The sequence below is a fragment of the Lynx rufus genome, unplaced genomic scaffold, assembly GCF_022079265.1.
Source record: "Lynx rufus isolate CCGP_SWC_20201006 ecotype Redwood Valley unplaced genomic scaffold, mLynRuf1.p SCAF_20, whole genome shotgun sequence".
In the NCBI taxonomy this organism is placed as follows: Eukaryota; Metazoa; Chordata; class Mammalia; order Carnivora; family Felidae; genus Lynx; species Lynx rufus.
In genome coordinates, this window is record NW_025814835.1 from 26,120,882 (window position 1) to 26,137,850 (window position 16,969).

At 49.6% G+C, this 16,969-nt stretch overlaps 1 protein-coding gene across 7 annotated transcripts in view; it reads right to left on the reverse strand.

Annotated features, from left to right (window-relative positions):
* Positions 1-16,969, reverse strand: part of CTIF (cap binding complex dependent translation initiation factor) — a 296,266-nt gene that overhangs the window by 151,720 nt on the left and 127,577 nt on the right. The window lies entirely within an intron of this gene.

A 16,969-nucleotide genomic window follows, 5' to 3' on the forward strand; every position in this document is an offset into this window, starting at 1 on the left:
ACCGACTAAGCCACCCAGATGCCCCTGCTCTGTTTTAAAAGCAACTAAACAATTACAAAGAAGTGGTTTTTAAAATTCTGAGCATTTGTAAGCATAAGGGACTCTCAAAAACTGAGAACAAACTGAAGGTTGATGGGGGTGGGTGATGGGTATTGAGGAGGGCACCTGTTGGGATGAGCACTGGGTGTTGTATGGAAACCAATTTGACAATAAATTTCATATGTTGAAAAAAAAGACACAAAAAAAATAAAAAATAAAATTCTGAGCATTTGTATTGATACAAAAACTGCAGCTAGGGAGTATATGCAGGGTCAACCTTCCAGAGAAGGAGTTGGCAAACTTTTCTATAAGAAGCCAGAGAGTAAATATTTTAGCCTCTGCAGGCCATACGGTCTCAACTCTGTCGCTGTATAGAAAAAGTAGCCACAGAAGCATAGCTGTGCTACAATAAAACTTTATTTATAAATACAGGTAGTGGGCCGGATCCCTGCTCTAATGAACCCTAGGGAGGCATTTTGCAACAGTTTCTCTTCCCCATCTGGGCCTTTTCCCCCACTCAGTGGTGACTTCATGAGCTTGACAGGCGCCCAGCTTCCTCATGTTCTCCCCTTACTGCTATTAGACGAGATCGGGCGCATTCAGGGTGGTATGGCCGTAGACTCCCCTTACTGCTATTAGAACCTGTCTTCAGGGAAGGCCCTGATAAACTCAATCCCCTGAGAGGCGAATAAATGGATTACATTTACATTTCAATCAATAAAAACCTGAGGTCCAGGGCTCCCAGCCCCAGGCAGCTCATTGACAGCCCCAAAGGAGCTTTAAGACATCCTGATGGCCGGGTGCCACTCTGGAGGCTCTGATGCAAGCGGTGTGGGGTGCAGCCCAGGCATTGGGGATTCTAAAAGCTCTTTAGGTGATTCTAAAGGATGGTCAAGTTGAGAACTACAGCCTTAGATCAAAAGAAAAAAAAAAAACAGTGGTAGTGTTTTGGGAATAAGTGAGCCAGGGAGGTACTGTTTGGTTTTTTTCCCCTCAGGGGTAGGGATGAGGAGGAAACATGTCCGGAGCCCTTGAAATCCCGCCACACAGGTCACCCTCGGCCAAGGCTGGCACTGTATAGAATTCACCTGGCAAAATCCAAGCCCTTCTCATTCGTTTCCCTCTTGACATCTAGTATGGTTCCCTACTGGCAATATGTGCTCTATTAACACTGACTAATCGTCAAAGAAGTGGCTAACAGCCTAATAATCAATCATCAGTCAATCAATCTTCAAAAAACAAAACAAAACAAAACAAAACAAAACAAAACAAAAAAAGTGACCAAGTCCTGTCTTAAAAGGTATTGTTGTCTATGCCGGGAGCTAAGGAAAGCACAGATGAAATCTATAATAGGCTTAGCTATATTCACACTATATAATATGGCAGTTGTTCCCATACCAGACTGCACACCTCAATCACTTGGGAAGATTTAAAAAAAAAAAAAACAAAAACAACTCAATGCCCTTGTTGTATCCTGTGCCAAGAGAATCAGAATATCTAAGGGTGGAAGATTTGCATGGATCTCTTTTAAAATTCTCAGGTGATTCCAGCATGCAACACGGGAACCATGGTTACAAGACCCTGCTACGTGAAGTTTGGTCCATGGACCAGCATCATCAGCATCACCTGGGAGCTGGTTAGGAATGCAGGAATTCAGGCCCTACCCCTGCTCTACTGAGTCAGAATCTGCCTGTGCCCTGGATCTGCATGTCATTAAAGTACGTCAAGTGCTGCCATGAGGTACCACGTTCTGAGGAAGATAAGATTCTAGAATGTCCCAGCAGGGTAATCAGGGAACACCTCTTAAGGGAAGGGAGAGAGGAGAGATTCTGAGGGACGGAAGAATTAGAGGCAGAGAGGCAGGGGGCAGGATGCCATGTACTGAGGCAAGAAGGAAACTGGTCTATTATGAATGGTGAACCAGAAAGAAGAGGTCAAAATGGTTGTTTTACAAAAGTAGAAAATCACATTTAGTCACACAATTAACAAGCTCACATTTTTTCAAAAAGGATAAAATGACAGGAAAATCGGGTTGGTCTCAGTCAGTTGGGGGCAACAATTAGGAAGTGGTGGGTGATCAGAATGGATGGGGTCATGGAGGAAGATTCCAGGGACTACAGATGCCCAGAAGAGGGCTCCTGATTTTGTCTCATGGGCCAGTGGAGAGCTGCATGCTGCCTCTTGAGTCAAGGAGGAAGAGGACAGAAGAGATTGGGTGAAGGTGCTCTGACAATTTTTTTGAAGAGAACAGACCAGTATGAGAAGCAGCAGGGAAGCAGAATGACCAGACAGGAGGCTCTAACCAGGTCTGGGAAGATGAGCACCTGTTAGAAGGTGGAGGAATAGAGCACCAAGAAAGACTTTTCAAAGGAGGGAATTCTATTCTATTCTATTCTATTCTATTCTATTCTATTCCATTCCATTCCATTCCATTCCATTCCATTCCATCCCATCCCATCCCATCCCATCCCATCCCATCCCATCCCATCCCATTCCATCCCATCCCATCCCATTCTGGTTCCATTTGGTGGGCATGGACAAGAGCATTCTGAGATCTCAAATCTGCAACAGTACACTATAGAACTGACTGGGAGGAAATCTAGAATCTCAAGTATTGTTGTAATAAACTCTTTTGGTCATGACCCCCAAAAGTTATCTATGGGAAAATACAAAGGTCTCTGGCAAACATGAGTCCCAAAGGGAAGTGGAGAGGAAAAGCTAATACTGTACACAAACCCTGGGATTGTCCTCAGCTCCAGTAGGCCATGAAGACCCAGAGCAGTCCTGGAGCACAACCCCTTTGTTTCCAGGCCTCTGGAAGTCAAGTTGATTCCCAGTTGAGTTGGAAATGCCGGGAGATTTTTCCCATGTTGCGGTAGACTGGAACAATAACTGTAGAGTGGACGTTACCACAATTGTTTCCACTGAAGTTATTTCGGGGGAGTTTAGGAAGATTGTCTATTCCAAGACATTTCCTTCACCCGACTCCCTTTATGAAAACACTAAGGGAAGAAGCCGGTGTCGCCACCAACATGCCTGCCCTGCTCACAAGCACGTGCACAGTGTTCGTGTGAATGACTCCCAATGGGCCCCGGTGAACTGCCATGCGGCATTGATGTCTTCAGAGAAGCTCCTAGATTTGACCAGTGCCTCACAGGATTTCCTCAGCGATCATCTCAGTAGAATCTCACGACAGCCTTCTGAGAGGGTGGCAGGTAGGGGGTGGATTTTATCATCCACACTCTAGATAAGAGGAAATGGGGAAGTAGAATTCGGTCAAGGTCACCCAGCTTGGAGGGGATGGGGCAGGACAGAATCCGGTGTTGACTCCTAGGGGCTGTCCTTTGGGTCCCGTGCATGTTGTGCTGTGCACCAGAGCTACTGTGAGTGGGTTCACTACCTGTTCGTGGCCTTCTTACCATTGCCAGTCCCAAGACAGAGCCTTGGCCCTTCTGTATTACAGGGCCCCACAGCGAGTTGGTGTGGCTGTTACATAGGGTGCATGATGGGGAAAATGGGAGATCCAAGGCTGAAAGGAGAGAAGGGCTGGAGTGGGGAGGCCTTGCATGGCAAGACCGTGGTCCTACATGTGATGGGGAGCAAGGAAAGGCCTAAGCACATTAGCACAATGGCTAGATTTGTGTACTTTGTGGATCATGCGGGACGTGGTGTAGAGGACACATTCAAGGGAATTTAAGGCAAGCAAAGGGCAGAATAGTTAGGAAGTTATCCAATGGTCAAGAGATGCTAAGGGCTAATGTAAGAATCAGGGAGATGGTCGAGGGACAGAAGAAGAGTTTATAAACATTTAAGAATAGAATAGACTGGTTTTGGTGAAGGATGGGGGGTGGGGATGGGGGATAGAACATCATGGGTAAGAAATGGCAAATAAGACAGTCTCCACTCTGAAGGAATCGTATATCCTTATAGCACAGATAGAAAATAAAGGAGTATTAAAATGGCAAGGCAGAATCTAATTAACATCAAGAGGACAGAGGGTCATTACGCTAATATTTTATAAGTTTGGATCAAGTCCTGGCTAATCCCTTGCATTTCTATGGTGCAAACACCTTCCAGGATGGGGAATGGGATAAATCCCTAAGACCCGAGGACAGAGGATCTTGGCCCTGGCTGCACATTACATTCACCTGGGGAACTTTAAAGGTCACCGACACCCAGGACCCATCATCCAGAGATTCTGATCTGTCAGTGGTGGGGTCCAGGCAATTCTATCATGCAACAAGGAATGAGAGGGGGGACGTGCTACCTCATTTCAGAGACTTTGAAATAAGATATTCTCCGTTTTGCAGAGGGAAGCTTCCCCTTCCTACCATGCTAATGGCAGGACCAAATGAAGAAATTGTTGTTTTGGGTCACTAACGTCTGACTCTGAATCACCCAAGGTCTTTGGGTCATCTTTCTTCTTGCGGGATGGAGAAGTCCCCCTGCCCAGTTTGCCCAATCACCCAGCAAGGTGGTTCCCCCAGTGCTCATCTGCAGGCGTGGTCTGTCTGCCTGTCTATCCTACACCAATCAGGTCTTCCTCCCCTAGCGCATGGACATCCTGTGCTGGCTGCCCAACCTGAGTGACCAGCCTGGTCCACGTGGCCAGCCGCTGGTGCTGCTGCCCTTTGGGGTGTCCTGAAAGGACCTTGCTGAGGGGGTATGATGCATTTCCTTGACCACACCACACGCCAGCCTGCTGGAACAATGTCCCTTTTCTTGCCGCCAGGAAAGGCCCCAGAAAGGAACATCTTCTCTTTTCTTGCCAAGCAAATGTTTCTGCTTTGACCTGGAGGGTACTCTTTGAAGCAAAATAATGATCTGGAGGCCACTGAGCTGCCCTAGAGGTCATAGGTCAAGAACTAGAAGGAATTGTTCCCAACATTTTTAGCACATTGAGAGAATACTCTGTGTGTGTGTGTGTGTGTGTGTGTGTGTGTGTGTGCGCGTGCATGTGTGTGTTTGTGTGTGTACATGTGCACGCAGGCACATCACAACAATTGGAAAAGGGGTAACTGGCCCCTCATGTGAGCAGCCCCTGACCAGCATGGTGCCGTGTAAGGTATATGGGCCAGGACTATGAAGATTCTGCTCTCAGAATCCTGCTTCTCACGGCCAACTTGGCTGAGTGTCTTTGCAATAAATTCCTTAAAATGAGAATCCCGCACCATTGACAAGCATTACCAAATCTCATTTACGTTGCTCTAAGAAGAATCTACTTGCTGAGTGGTTGACCACTGACCAGAGCAGGTAAATGAGGCCATCCTCCAGGGTCTCATTCAGGGCTCTGAAGAATTTGGAGAATCTGGTACAAGGACCTCTGACTCACAACAGCTTCTAGAATTTAGCTCATCACCTCTGTACTGGGGAGGAGCAGAGCCCTGTGCTCAGGGCAGGGATGGTTGTCTGGGTCTCAGTTCTCCCACTTGTAAAGTGAAAGGAGCTGCCTTAGAGGACATTAAGGTTCCTTTTAGGTCTAACAATCTATAACATTCTATAACACTCTATGGCCTTCTGACTCCTTCCTCCTGAAGAAATAGAATGGGTCACTCGGCCTTCTGGGCTGTTAGACATTAATCTCCAAGGGGGATTCTGATTCTCTCTAGCTGGAAATACTCTAAACTCAAAGTCTGACCTTCTATAAAATGAACTAGTGACCTAGGTATTCAACTCAAGCCTCTGTTTGTGACATCTGCTTCAAATCAGGAATAGCCTGCTGCCTACATGCTTTGCACAACTCCAGGAGATGGTCCTTGCCTCAGTCGCCACAGATTTGAATCGTTTTGACGATTTCAGGCAGAGGCTGTCGAGTGTGAGGAAGGAGCTTTTCTTTCGAATTTGCACAAATGGCCACAATGGCCAGGGACAGGGCGGTCCATGTACTAAAACACTTACCACTTCTTTAGGGGCCAAAACAGGACTCCCGTGCTGGCCTGACAGCTCAGCGTTTAGAACAGGGACAAATGAGAGACCGTGACATGGGGCGTCCAGATGACACGGCTGAGAATCCCTCTCCTCCACGGTGTTTACAAAGGCCCCGTTCTCTGCATCTTTCTGGACGGCCGTCCATCTCTCCGTGCCCCGGATCCAGCAGGGCCGAGGAGCGGGCCTCTGGGAGCGCCGGCCTGGAACAGGGCTGCTGTTAGCCGCTCAGATGGCCTGCTGTTCTGATTCTGCGTGCACAGACACGGGGCCAGCTGCAACTGGGATTTCCTTTTCTTTCCTCTTTTTTCTAATTTCCTTTCTACAGAGCATTTTATGTGTAGTTTAGTGATGAAGCCTTTCGAGCATACCTATTGACTCTGCTCCCTAGTGAAATTCCAGACTAAATTATTAAACAGATATCCTGTGAGCCTTCTACCAGGACCAATCGTTAGGATTCATCATAAGTGAGACCGCAGGATGTGTGGGGAAGAGCAGTGACCTATGGACCTGGGACCCCAAATGTGACGCTGTATTAGCTGTGTGCTCCTGGGTGTGGCCCTTACCCGTGGGGGGATCTTCGTTTCCTTGGGGAAACATGGTATGTTCAGAATGCTTTCCTCGTGGTTTACACTGTTGACTAGTTGGCCTCCGAGATGAATGCCCAGGGAGAGATTTCAACTCTTGCCCCACTGACCAATGCTGGTTGCTCCTTGCCGGCCAAGAGGCCCCGCAGGCGGCCAAGTGGCCCGTGTTCTCTCAGCGGGTCCCGGTATTCAGTTTTTGGTGTCCTCTACTCCTGGGCCTGCCCACATCTGACCCTCTCCCCACCACCAGCCCCACCCCAAATACACCCCAGCTTCATCCTGCACACGGGGGCCTGAGGCCACAACCTGTCCGTAGGACAAATCCCTGCCAGTGATCAGCTGGAAATGAAACACTTCCAGGTACTAGGATGTACCCAGAGTCCCTGCCCTTCAGGGCTTTGTGTTCCTGAGATGAGAACAGCTCATAGAACAGCCCTCCATCCACCAGGGTCGGCTCCTTGGGGTGCCGCCCTTTATCACTAGGGTACAATGCCAGTTATGCCAGCAAAACTACCCTGCCTGCCCTTAAGGGCATGCTTGCTTATTTCCACATTTCCAGAAATGAGCAGGAACTCCCAAGTAAGCAGATTAAAGCTACCAGAAGTTCTACAGAAATGGTTTTCAGGAACTGCAGAATGTGTGGATTGTTGAAATGCAAATTGGCAAAAGGCAGGGACGGCTTGTGCTTGAAGCTTTCCGGAGCCAGTCTACCACTGGGAGTGGGTGGGGGTCATGTTTCTTAGTAATGCCAATGGGGAGAGGCTCGGGCAGCTGTAGAAGGAGAGAGCCCAGCAATGACCTGACGACCTGCAGGTTTTCAGGGACACCGTAAGAGGCTGCTTTGAGCCCCATCTTTGCACAGTTGGCTCACACGTTTGCTCTGGCATTTAGCAACTATCTACGGTTCTGTGACTTCCTGCGTTCCCACTATGCATCCAACCAACCCTGGCCCAGGTGTGGTGCTGGACAAGAGCCTTGCTCCCAAGGACCCTGGAGACTTGCGGGGGGAAAGTCTTTCCCACTAGGCAGTGGCAAAGCTAGACTGGGTGTGGCTGGAATCCTAACTGTTTGGGCAATAGCGACTTATCCTGGGGTTCTCCATGGAGCACATGTACCCTGATAGCTCCTGGCTCTCATGTGGGAGTAAGCCTCTCTTTAGGGTCTGAATCCAAGCAGATTTTCTCAGGCCCCTCAGACACCTGGGGTGTGTGTGTGTGTGTGTGTGTGTGTGTGTGTCCCCTCCTGGAGTTCTTTGAAGAACATGAAAGAAAAGAATCTATTTATTGGCATTCAGGTCCAACCTGCTTCCCCCTTTGTATTTCTGATTCCAATGACAATGTGTCCAGTTCCTCTGCCCCATGCCAGTTCCCCTGCCTGGACTCGGAGGACAGGTCACCTCATCCCTGTACTCCCGGATGCAAACACCTGCTCCCACTGCCACTCCTGACAAGTACACGAAACTCAGTGTCCCCTTCGATGTTCTCTCTCTTTCCCTAATTACTTAAATCCAACCAACTGGACTTCTGACTCACATAGTAGACTGACCACGTGTACTTATTTTCAACTTCTCCTCCCTCATTAGTAAAAAAAAAAGGTTGTAAACCTACAAAAGCACAGAGAATGAGAAAAGGGATTTCACCCAAGTTAGGGAAGACAGAAAGTGAGTGGAGTGGCAGGTAACCCAACAGAAGGGAACATGGATAAGAAATGTGCTGACGGAGTTTACAACACCTCCAGGGAGCTCAGAGCTTGGAGGGACCGGGGACCATAAGAGGCGGGGTTCAGATGCTGGGAGGAGACTCTGGATATGGACTTCCCAAGGGTCTTTCCCTACCCCACACAGCCATGCAATATCCTTCCATCCCCAACTCCAGGGAAGAGACTTTATTTTCTAGAGAAGCTCTGACCTGGGGACATAGGCACTCAGAAAATGGGAGAGAGAAATGGATCAAATGACAGGGGATTCAGTCACAATGAGCATACACAGAACCTAGATCTGGGTTCCAAAAAACCATCCACTAAGAGGTAATCATGTTCCATGGGTAATGGATCCCAGGGCTGGGCAGAGAAAGTACCCAATAAATCTGGAAGAACTTCTGGTGCCAGCAAGGGAGGAACTGCAAAGAATAATCCTTGAGGGTGTTTCAGAAATACACAGATGTGATCTGAAGGGACTCCCACTTGTCAAATCTGAAACAAGTGGACATCATATAATCATGGATTATAACCATTAGAAACATTAAAATCTCTAAGTCGAGACATGGAAACAAAGTAAATAAATAAGAGAAAGGAAAGGTCTTCCTTACAGTAGAAGGTCAACTAAAACATGTAGATGGAATTAGAAAAGTCACCATTTGCCAACAAGCATGATGACATTTCAGGCAAGCATCATCAAGGAAAGCTAAAGCTAGTGGGTAAAAGTATTATCAGAAACAGTGTATTTATACAGTTTCAAACCTCTCCCTCTAAGACAGTTACTATTACAAAGGGAAACATAGTAACTTTATAGGAGCAAGGCCTGGAAGTTCCTATCTGGACAGGTCGTCAATGTCACTGTCACCAAGTCAACATCTTGGGCCTCCTGATATCATGCACTGAGGACACCACACTGCTTCTGTGGCATTCCTTTCGAAAGTGCATAAATTTAATCGTGAGGGGCCCTCAGCCAAACCCAAATTGATGGACATGCTACAAAATGACTGGTCTGTCCTTTTCAAAAAATGTCAAGGTCATGAAAGACAGAAAAAGGAGCCTAAAGAAACACGACAAGTAAAAGCAACGGAAGTCGCTACTGTTCTAAATCAGAACACACAACAAAACAAGCTTCCCTTTAGCTGTAAAGGAGATTAGCGGGATAACTGATGAAATGTGAACCAGGTCTGTAGGTTATATAATAGCATTCTATTGGTGTTAACCTCCTGACTTTGATCATGAGATGGTGATTATGTAAGGGAATGTCCCTGTTTTTAGGAAAACACGTGGAGGTATTTAGGGGTAAACGGCACCAGGTCCACAACTTGTTCTCCAAACCATCAAGGAAAAAAAAAAAAAAACATATGAAAATTATGCAGAAAGTGGGATAAAACAAGTGGGTAAGCGTACGGGGGTATAGGGTTGGGTCCAGAAGGGTGGTCCAGAAGCCTTCACTCCTACTTCACAGGAAGTGGGATGGTGAGGTTCAGGGGCAGGACATGATCACCTGTCTCTGGGTCCGCTTTCTGTCCTCCTCAACCCTCTGCTCCAAAAGTTAGAACACTGAACCTCAGAGGGAAAGGCCAGGACTGTTTTCCGGACACGATCTCAATATTTAGCCTTCCCATAGTCTGTTTAACTAGACCTGCAACTACATTACTGTTATTATTTATAGTCTATTTAATAGCGACGTTTGATTACTCCCTTTGTAGGCAGAAGTTAGTGTTTGTTGTTTTATCCCCAGGTCAGCTTCCTCCTGCCACCAAGAATGCGTCAGGGTCACTGCCTGTGGCAGACAGAGTCCCTGAGCTCAGGGACAAATTCCTTTCAACATCAGCCACCACCCAACACACAGGGGTAGCAAATCTGCAATGAGACCCGAAGAGAAGAGACAGAACGATCAGCCCAGGGCTTTCTATCCATCTCTGAACACAAGCTGCCCCCACATCTCCACCCCAGGTGATGGATGGCTTTTGACCACCGGCCAAGTGTGCAGTGTTCCTAAGCAGGTCCCCTGAGGTTTCTACCTTTGATAGGTAGGAAGGTAATGAGCCCTCCTAACATGAAGGGGCTCACTCAGGGCTGTTGGGGCCAACAGGTCATCCATCTGGGGTATGGCTAGGGATAGGACCAGGCACTGGAATTTAGGGGACCGTCATTCTTGAATCACTCAACCCTTTGCAAATCCATATCCTTGGTTGTCAAAGAGGGCAAGATTTTTTTTTTGTCCCCCATTGGAGCAAAATAGTGATAAAGAACAAATAAGCTGCCATAAATTTTGGCAGCAAATAGAAAGGATTGGGTGATGTCAATTACGCATGAAACTGTCAAGAAATTATGAAGAAGGACACCGAATCTTTACTCTAAACATTAAACTCGCTAGGAGGTTAGATCTCAACTGTTTCCAACACTAGAAGAAAGGCTAACCAGGTGATGCCAGGGAGGTGGTGTTACCCTAACAATATAAATTACAATATAAATGTATGAAATCAATACGTCACACACCTTAATCTTCCGGTTTCTGTAAAACTTGTTTTACAAATTGTTGCAGGTCAAATAGATCTCAATTAAAAAGAGAGAGAGAGAGAGAGAGAAGAAGAAATAGTTATGAGCCGACTGCCTGCAAGAAGGCATTGGTTCTCAAGCTGGAAGAGGCATCCGAGTCACCTGGAGGGATGGTAAAATACAGATCGCCGGGCCCCACCCCCAGACGTTCCAGTTCAGCGGAAGTAAAGGGAGGCCCGAGAATTTGCATCCCTGGCAAGTTTGCAGATGATACAAATGCTGCTGGTCTGAGGACCACATTTTGAGAACCACCGTCCTAAGGGTTGCAAAGGCAAATAAGATGTTTTCAGGCTTCAGGATCAGGAGGGTGTGTGGTAGGAAAACGTGGGAGACACACAGGCACACCAATGACAAGGAGGGTCTATATTAAGTGCTGGAGAAGACCAGGTGAATCAACGAGGAGATGTTTATCAGGGAGGGGTGCACAGAGGAGGTGGCCTTCATTCAGATAGTCTTTGAAGAACAGGGAAGTGGCAGGCAGGCAGATGAAGCGGGGAGGACTTTAAGGCGGGGGACCAGTGCTGCTGGATCGAGCGCCTGTTAATTAGTCACAAGGCTACATTAAAGCACAAGCTGGGGAGTCACTGGAGAGAAGCCTGGAAGGCAGGCAGGCACCAGGGGCAAAGGAAAGTCTGGGGTTTGCCCATAGGCCTGGGGAATCAATGAGGAATTTTTAAGCAGGGCAGTAAGTTTGGCAAAACCTTTATCTTTCTGGCTCTGCCTTTCCTTGCCTGTATAATGGGGTGATGGACAGAAGGTCTAAGTAGGCCTTTCCAGCCCTGACATGCTAGGATTCAATGGGGATGGGGGTGGGGGGACTAGACCCTCCAGCCAGTGGCCTCACCCTGCGAAGAGCCCCTTGCCAAGCACAGGGACTTGACAGCCACTTTTACACATGCTTGGTCTGTCTGTCCATCCGCAGCCTCCAGAACTCTGGCCTGGCCTGGAAAGTGGAGGCAGATGACTGGGGGTGTCACACACGTTGCTAATCTCTCCTGGGCAAGTCCTCCCTCCCCCAGTCCATGCAGAGCCGAGTAGCCTGGGATTGTGCAGCAGCTCACAATGGAAGGAAGAGGGTGTAGGAGGGAGGTCCCCGGGCTGACCCTGGTATTGTTCTTGGGCCAGAAGAAAGCTTCCTCCTGCCTGGCCATTGCAATGCTAGAAATGACGACGTCCAGCCAGTGAGAGTCAGCGCGTCCTGGGGGGGCTGCCTGCCATCGGGTGGCCTGGGAGCTGGGGCCCATTCACAAACGCCTGCTGGAGAGCACGTAGTCCTGTCCGCCCCCACCCCCTCTGCCCGTGGCCTCTGACTACTCCCAGTGAGAAGCTGGGGTAAACGAAAATAACTGGGCTTCTCCGCCCCCAAGCTCACTGCCGCCAGGAAGGGGAACGCGACCAGAAATGGCACACTGGCTAATAAAGGAATAATGGATGCTTCACACCCTTAGCAACACCTTCCTCTTCCTCTAGCCTCAGCTGCTCCTTGCACGGGCCAAGGACAGAGGAGGAAAGGTGCTGGACCAGAATGCAGCCTGGTTTAACTAGGACTGGCTCAAGTCACCAGGGCATCACCAAGATGGCCAGGGATGTTAAGCCAGCCCTGGAATGGACGGTTGAGCCGCAGGTGGGGTGATGCTGCTTATCTTGTGTTTTGGAGCCTCTCCCGGCAGGGCTGTTGCATCATTGGTGGGTGGGTGGGTGTGTGCAGGAGGGTGGCCCTGTCTCTGGGCATCAGTAGCCAGAACCCTGTAGGCCAGCTCAGGGCCTGCTCACAGCTCTGGGCACGTGGAACCTCTACTGGCCTCCACGTCCCAATCCCACGCCATTCCCTAGCAGGGCTGGGCGGGGCGGCTCTTTTTCTTCGTGAGATGGCCTGGGCCCAGCTGTGGCCTTGGCAGAGGCAGTGTTCAGTCTGGCCTCACTGGGTCCCGCCACCCCCACCCCAAGCGCTCCCTCCCACCTGACGGATCAAGCCCTCTGGCGCTCAGCAAAGGACTCTGGACATGGTCTGGCCCAAAGCAGGACATGGACCAGATGAGCTCTCTAGAGGGGCAAGTCCTGCTATTAAGGGACACTGGCCTGTCCTAACAAAGTAACAAAATTTCCTTTCCTGGTCACTGAGGAAAGATGTATGCAACCTAGGAATTCCTTGTGGATCCCAGGAAGGGAACAGAAGGACTGGTCAGGCCCTAGCCCTTGGCTTCCTAAATCCTCCTTCTAGCATGCGTTTTGCTGCTCAAGAACATTCAACTGAGTCTCTACTTGGTCAAGTCCGAAGGTCGCAAGGACCTGCACCAATAGGTCTCTCTACTTACAGAAATGTCCCTTCGAGACTCCTGGACACCCCCATTCTCCACGGCCTCTACTGCTTCTGAACCATTTCTCACTTACTTCTGCAGCCCTAAATGCCATACCTTTTCTTTAGTCTCTATAGGGCCTCCCTGGCCACCCACCAAGGCCCAGTTTGAGGTCTGCCTCCTCCAGGAAGCACAAACACGGGGAGAGGCAAGAAACAACCAGAGAACCTCACAACGGTCCATGAAGTCTCCAAGGACTGGGCTGGTCTGCTTCGTCAAGGACGGTTTCATGAAGGAGGGGAAGCGTGAATGGGGCCACGAAAGAGGCAGCAAATCTGGGTCCGGGGTGGTAACAACGGAGCAGGTGTGAGGAGTGGGGTGGGCACAGCTGGTGAGGCCTAAGTCCTACACAGACGGACGGTTGTTCTCTGAGAGCTTGGTCTTAGAACGAGCTGGGGAAACTCAACTGAATCTCCACCCGTGGGCCCCTCAAATCACAGAAGGGACCCGTAGGTTGGTTCCCGACCACGTTTCTCGCCTATCCAGCTCACCAGCTCTGTCCTTGCTTCCAGCTCCCACCGTGCCACTTAGTAAGGCCACATCATACATGTAGAGCAGTTTTTCAGTAAATAAAGGCTGTCATTATATAACCTGGTTTGTATTTTGACCCTCAGTATAGCTTTGCAGTATAAGTCAGACAGACGTATGATCCCATTTTATAGCTGAAGAAACGGAAGCCGGGAGAGAATGGCTTTGGGTGAACTTCACCACGTCCCGTACGTGGAACCGAAAGGCTCCTAGATGACAGAAACAAATGAACTTCAAGATTCGTGCCAGCTATTTTAACTCTCATGCCTTTAAAAAAAATTTTTTTTTAATGTTTATTCATTTTTGAAAGACAGAGACAGAGCACAAGCAGGGGTGGGGTGGGGGTGGAGAGAGAGGGGGACACAGAATCTGAAAGGGGCTCCAGGCTCCGAGCTGTCAGCACAGAGCCCGACGCGGGGCTTGAACTCATGAACCGCGAGGCCATGACCTGAGCTGAAGTCGGACGCTCAACCGACTGAGCCACCCAGGCGCCCCAACTCTCAGGCTTTTTTGCTGTGTATGTTCTGGCTCAGTGTTCGGCAAACTTTTTCGGTTAAGGGCCAGGCAGTAAATATGTTAGGCTCTGCAGGCTGTAGGGTCTCATGGCAACTACTCAACTCTACCTTGTAGTGCAAATACAGCCACGGTGAGCGTTCAGGTGGTCGGCGTGCCAATGAAACTTTATTTGCAGAAACCAGCTGGAGGGCTGCACTTGCTCTGTGCGTCGCTTCGCCATCCCTGTCGAAGGTCCCAGACAATGAAAGCTGTTGTGTAAGGGAGGCAGTTGTGGCCTGGACGCCCTGGAGCTAGAAAGCTGCCTCTAGTCCCAGCCCCTCTGAGGCTGCGTGGGAACCCACTCCAGACTTGGCCGAGGCCTGCTCCCTAGGAACTTCCCTTGCTGTCACCAACAGAAGTTTGCACCCCCCAAAGTAGCGACTTTTTATAAAAACTCAAAAGCAACAAAAATAAAAATAGGCTTGCCTCGCAGAGAGCACGTTGCCCTTTCCCAATGGGCCTTGCTACCTGGCGGCCTCAGACAGGAAACCATGGAATGAACTCCTGGTCTCCTCCTTTATTGTACGAGCACCTATTTTTGTCCGGAGGGAGGAAGCCCTGGAGGGAGTTGGGGGGAGGTGGCCAGAGAGACAGAGGGAGGGGTCTCCTAGGTAAGTACTCCCCCTCGAGAGCTGTTGCAGGATCTTGGGTCAGCAGGGATTGTGGGGGAGGGCACTGGAAACTGATTAAAAAAAAAAAAAAAAGTAGGGGCGCCTGGGTGGCTCAGTCGGTTGAGTGTCCAACCTCGGCTCAGGTCATGATCTCACGGTCTGTGAGTTCGAGCCCCGCGTCAGGCTCTGTGCTGACAGCTTGGAGCCTGGAGCCTGCCTCGGATTTTGTGTGTGTGTGTGTCTCTCTCTCTCTCTCTCTCTCCCCCTCCCCTGCTCATGCTCTGTCTCTCTCTCTCTGTCAAAAATAAATAAACATTAGGGGCGCCTGGGTGGCGCAGTCGGTTAAGCGTCCGACTTCAGCCAGGTCACGATCTCGCGGTCCGTGAGTTCGAGCCCCGCGTCGGGCTCTGGGCTGATGGCTCAGAGCCTGGAGCCTGTTTCCGATTCTGTGTCTCCCTCTCTCTCTGCCCCTCCCCCGTTCATGCTCTGTCTCTCTCTGTCCCAAAAATAAATAAACGTTGAAAAAAAAAAATTAAAAAAAAAAAATAAATAAACATTAAAAAATTTTTTTAAAAAAGCAAAAACCATATCTCTTCCTCCTTCAAAGGTGTCAGTGGGGCCTCTCTCTCTCTCTTTCCATTTTTAGTGCCTTCGGCAGTAGAGGAAAAAAAAAAAGAAATCCAGTTTCTTGTTCTTGCTTATTAAGGAAATGACATTCCCCCTTAACTTGCTGTACGTGACTAAGGTCGCCTAGAATATAGAAAATGGTTTTCCAGCACCTCTTCCTCCCTGTCGACACTCCTTACGAAGGGGTGCCGGAAGAGTCGCGCTGCCTGAATTCCAATTTCCGCTCCCCCGTTATAAGCCGTGTGGCTTGGGGCAACGTATTTGACCTCAATTCTCTCATTTGTGATATGGTGACGATGGTGGGCCCTACGCTTTCCAGGGCAGTTACGTGAGCTCAGGGAGGATACACACAGACACTGACTCAGGCAGTGCTCGACTCGTGTGAGCCCCTGGGAAGGAGGCAAGGTTCTGGACGGGGGTGGTAGTGATGAGTCCCTCTGGGACACGAGCAAGTCAGGGCTCTTTCAGTCACTTACCAAATATTTAACGAGCACCTGTGTGTGCCCATGCGGAGCTGACAACCCAGAGGGACCATGCCGACCACAGAATAAAGAAAGCAAACGCACCAGCGCCAAATGCCTGATGAGTGCAATGGGGAAGGGTCAAGTGTGTGGGGGAGGGGAGGGTGAGGTGTCCCAAAGGCCTACGGAGAGGGTGACGTCTGACCAGAGACCACCTTGCACTCCCCAAGGGTGGTGTCAGGATAAGCAAGATAAGAAAGAGGCAGCACTGTCACAGCGTGGAAAGCACTCGGCAAAGTGTTCGCAGTAGTTGTCGTTGGACTCCCCTAGGGGACAGTAGGAGAATTCCGCGTCCCAGTCCACTGGAAAGGTAGCTGGCCCCTGCACTCAAACTCAGTCCATCTCATGGCTAAGACAATGCCTGTCCCCGGAAAGGTGCTCAGTCAATACTGGTGGACCCAGTGAATGAAGTCAGATCGTACCTCCGGTGGGGCCAGGAGGGGACATGAAGTAGCCCTTGGTGAGGATGACGGGTCTGGGGGTTCCAAGCGGGGTTGGCTTTCATATGACTGTTCCTCAGCATCTTGGGTTATTTTAATAATCCTTAGGCCTGTGAGTTAGCATATCCTAGAAGTTTCCAGAAGACTTAGCAACGGAGCTGGCATAGCTCTAGGGAACAATAAAGTCACTCCTTCCCATCTGGAGGGCTGGGAACTGGACTACTACGGCAACTTCGAGCCAGTGGGGCGGCCCTTTCCCACCAGCCCTGTTTCCAAACGGCAACAGCGCCACCTGCTGGAGGAACAAGGCTGCTCTTGCACGTGCCACCATTTTTATTCCTCCCGGCGCCCAGTGGAGTGGGGGAACCCAGGTCGTCATTCAGGAGAGCGGTGATTTTCATTCTCAAAGTTCATTTGCCCCACAGAGGGAGGGAGGTGGGAGAGATTCTCATCTTGCCCTTATTTGGGGTCAAGCAGGGGGATGGGGTGCTTACCTCCAAGCTTCACTGTCCCCTAATTTGG